This window comes from Amphiura filiformis, chromosome 8, assembly GCF_039555335.1.
Source record: "Amphiura filiformis chromosome 8, Afil_fr2py, whole genome shotgun sequence".
NCBI classification, from domain to species: Eukaryota; Metazoa; Echinodermata; class Ophiuroidea; order Amphilepidida; family Amphiuridae; genus Amphiura; species Amphiura filiformis.
The window spans coordinates 32,235,282-32,239,395 of record NC_092635.1 but is presented as its reverse complement, the minus strand read 5'-3'; the positions used below and the strand labels follow the sequence as shown (position 1 = coordinate 32,239,395).

The following is a 4,114-nucleotide window of genomic DNA, read 5'->3' as shown; positions in this document are numbered from 1 at the left end:
AAATATATTTGCTAGAAGTTTGGAGAATACTTCAAATATTGGCCGGTTATTTTCCACACAGTGATGTTTACTAGGCAAATGCATATACTTCTAACATACACTATTTGTAAAGGTCGCGCGTCAATGGTGAGAGCACTGTGTATTGTGTATAGGAAAACGGACAGTAACTGCAGTGAAAACTAGGATGTAAATAGGAATCTATTCTTTATGCAAATCACACATTATGGCTTTAATATAAGCCGTTTTATTTGCTCATCATGAGGCACCAAAATAAGAGCATACACTCGTGATAGAGAGAATAGGACTTTGGGGTGGTAGGGGTACATGCGTATCTGTGGATGGATCGGGTAGACAGTATTGCAGGCCCACTCAACAGTAAAGTAGACCCAACTAACATTCACTATTAGTCTACAGCCAAATCAAAAGTGTGACCAGCTATTGTGATCGTTTTTAGCAAAGGACCTACAGGATCTTTGTATGCAAATCCATTTCGCAGACAGCAATATGAAACAACAATATCCCAAGCGTGCAAAAATATAAAACGTTCGTTTACCCAATAAACTTTAATACAGACATAGGTGTATAGGATAGATAGTGTAGATTTAGATCAGTCATCAACCTAAGTAGGTTGTTTTTGAGCTTATCCGAATTACAGTGATAAAAGAGGATGCGAGTGGGCGTAGCAGGTGGCGAAGATGTTTTTGAGCTAATTTATAACGCGTAATACATCACACCAAAGGGTTTGATAGATAGATGAAACACAGCTTTTCATTGTCTTAGTTAACTTAGAATGACGTCAGTAACTCTAATTAGTATATCTTTTTAAGTTGTGTAATCAATAATGATTGACAAAAGTGAAGATTCCATTTCTTTTAGAGAACAATATTTATTGTAACAATGCACAACTAGAAGTGATGGTTTCGATTCATGACCATCTGAGGATCACCGCCGCATCCCCGAACCCCACTTTTGGGAAAGCGTGGCAAAGGTTTGTCGTCAGGCAATAAATATGAACAAGAAATGGCGTCGTATCTAACATGTCTAATGGTGTAGGGTCAATCTTTATTTAAGAGCATAAAACTTCAGCTCCATACTTGGTTGGGCGCATTTCTGACGGACTATTATATCAGGTACATAATATGCAAAATAAACAACTTTAAAACTGATGACCATGTTTTTGGTTCTCCAACAAGATGAGATTGGTTTCGTTTTTGACTTCATCCTTTGACAGATTTCAGGCTCTTTTTAACCGCCGCGTTAATCGCAGCTCAAAAACGCACCCTAATTACCAAATAATCACGCAACGACAGCTTCCTACTTCTCTCGGGACTGTCTGTGAGTTCAAACTATCACAGCATCAAAGGATATTTCAAGACACGTTTATACCTACTTGGCGCGTGATAGTGACGCACACAATTCCGCGCTGGGGAAAATGTAGACGTGATCAATAAGGCGGGACCAATCCAGCCAAGTGAGATATCGATATAAATGCAATTACGCGAGGTCACATACGAAATGTGGTCATAGTCCCAATAGGAGTGATGAATGAAATTCCCTAGAGGTTTAGTGTGATCCGTAATAAAGTTAGCCGCAGCTGAATAGGAGCTTCTTAACCTAGAAAATACTACTAATAATAGGTTGATGCTCGGGTTCAATCACTTTGGTGGTTTGTTCATTCGAGAATCTTACGCCTTAGATGACTTCCTTATCCTACCGCATTCAGCTAATATTTACCCTGTTTTGCCCGAACGTTTTCTACAGAATGCCTAACCATTTCCGTATTTAGTGAAACAAACATTGCATTGAAAACAAGACAGATAATCAGAAAATAATGGTATTTCCTAGGGTTCATTGGACCTCTACGCATGACAAAAAATTGACGTCATAGAAATCGTAATCTCAGAAAGATGTAATTGTCCCTATTGTCAGTGGCGTAGCTGGGATTATTTCCGGGGGGCTGTATGGGGCGGGGCCCAAATCCACCAAACAAAAATGGGGGTAGGTGCAGGTGGTGCGACGCATCCACATCGAAAAGAAAGTGTACTTTCAAAGAAAAGTATACTTTCAAATATATCAAAGAAAAAGAAAAAACAAAGGAAATAAGTTTAAATTTGGCAATACAGTGGCCCAAGAGGGAAAATGGTAAACTGGGTTATTACTTTTTTAAAAGAAATTGCGCCCTTCATGAAAAAAATTTGCTTTTTATTACTAATTTGGTATTAATAGAAATGAATTTTGGCCATAATTCTGGCTAATTTCCTGGTTTAAAATGTCCAATTTCAGACAATTTGAGCCCAAAATGAAGATAAATTGCGCGCAGTTTTTGCAATGTTAAAACATGGTGTTTTGGGGAACATACCTTAGGCTTTTTTAGGGGCCTGGATCCGTACCCATCTGGTCTAATGGTAAATCCGGTCCTAAGTTTGAAATAGCTCAATGGTAAATGACTAAATCGGCCAATTTGGTGTCGATACTGAAAATGTTCGGTTGGCATTTGAAATTGGGGTTGGAAGATACCGTCCCCTAAATAACAGCTAATAACAGTATTGCGAACCACCAGCATCCATGGCTCGATGTAGAGAGTCTTTCCTATTCAGAGGAAATTTTGCAATTACACACATTATTGCCTTTTAACAATAACCAATGACACTAGCACGTAATTCCAGTCAAGCACCAATATTTAATCCTATTGTTGGAGAGGATAATAAGCTTATACTTATGTATAGCATTAGCATCTTTGTTTGCTTTGGCTAAATCCTGTTCAAGTGGTGGGTTAACCAACAATTAACAATGAGAGGACATTCCTGAACCTCGTTCAGTTGGGGATGATTTGAAGTGACCGCCAATTATGACCATCTGATATTTAATACCAGCAATGTGGAAAAGAAGAAATACTGTAGCGCCAAAATAATGTACCCTTTTACGGAAGTAGCAAAGTTTAACAAGTTATAACTCCGCTTCTGCCGTACGAATGTCAGCGGCGAATGTCAGGTTATTATTTCCCAGTCTTTAAAAAAAATTGCAGGCAGAGGTGGGAATCGATCTCGGTACCTCCAGGTTAAAAAGCACTGTGCAAGACCACTAGGCCAACTAAATATCTGTTGTGAGATGCTTGACATTAATCTTTTATATTGCTTAATGGAACAAATCGCGAAATTTAAATTAGTAATAAAAGAAGTATATAGATTCTTATTTAGCGGTCAAATTGGATAAAAGGGGAAATATTTGTCCCTGCTCTAAAGAAAATATAGGTTAGAAAATTATCAAATAAATTTAAATTAAAAATTGAGATTTTATATTTCTTTCTTTCACGAGGCGGCATTATCACAGACAAACACTGTATAAGCTAAAAACTCGACCCTCATAACTAGATGCTGTCATAGCTCAATGGTAGAGCATCAGACTGCTAATGTCAATGGCGTTGGTTCGAGTCCTCCTGACAGCAATGGTTATATTTTGTTCAATTTTTTCGTTTATTTATTTATTTATTTATTTATTTATTTATTTATTTATTTATTTATTTATTTATTTATTTATTTATTTATTTATTTATTTATTTATTTTGATTTTATAATCCTATGGGGTCATTTTGAACCCCCACCCCTCCCAAATTGCCAAACGCACAACACAATGAGTTTGCATCATACATGTCATCATCATAAAAAAAAAACCACCATTCTAGACTAGTATACAAAAAAATAGTATCACATCTTTCCTGCTCAATCAATATAATAGTTGCAAATAGATCATAGTTTACTAATATAATCCTGTAATATAGACCTGTTATATCACCTGTAATATAGGTGTTCATTGTTTACATGGTTTGTTATGGTAGGGATTAGTGTCCGATCTCTGTAATGTAATGTAAATGAAACATATCGATATGCAGGAAGAATCGATCAGGGCGCTATCTATTAGGGAAAGATTTATTTATTAATCCAAAATTTATTTATTATTATTTAGGGAAAGATAAACACTATTGAAAATATCAATAGACAAGAAGAAAGGGATGTAGAGATTTGTAATTGAGTCATGCATGATTTAACAGAAGGTTCTTTCCAAAACCCAAACGTAATGGGGGCATGCAAACATGTCGGACACAGCCTTCTTGACC

General features: G+C 36.6%; 1 non-coding gene across 1 annotated transcript; it reads left to right on the top strand.

Annotated features, from left to right (window-relative positions):
• The first annotated feature begins 3,373 nt into the window (after window positions 1-3,373).
• Trnas-gcu (transfer RNA serine (anticodon GCU)) lies at window positions 3,374-3,445 on the top strand. Its single transcript has one exon. It is a non-coding gene; the product is annotated as a tRNA-Ser (tRNA).
• The last annotated feature ends 669 nt before the right edge of the window (window positions 3,446-4,114 follow it).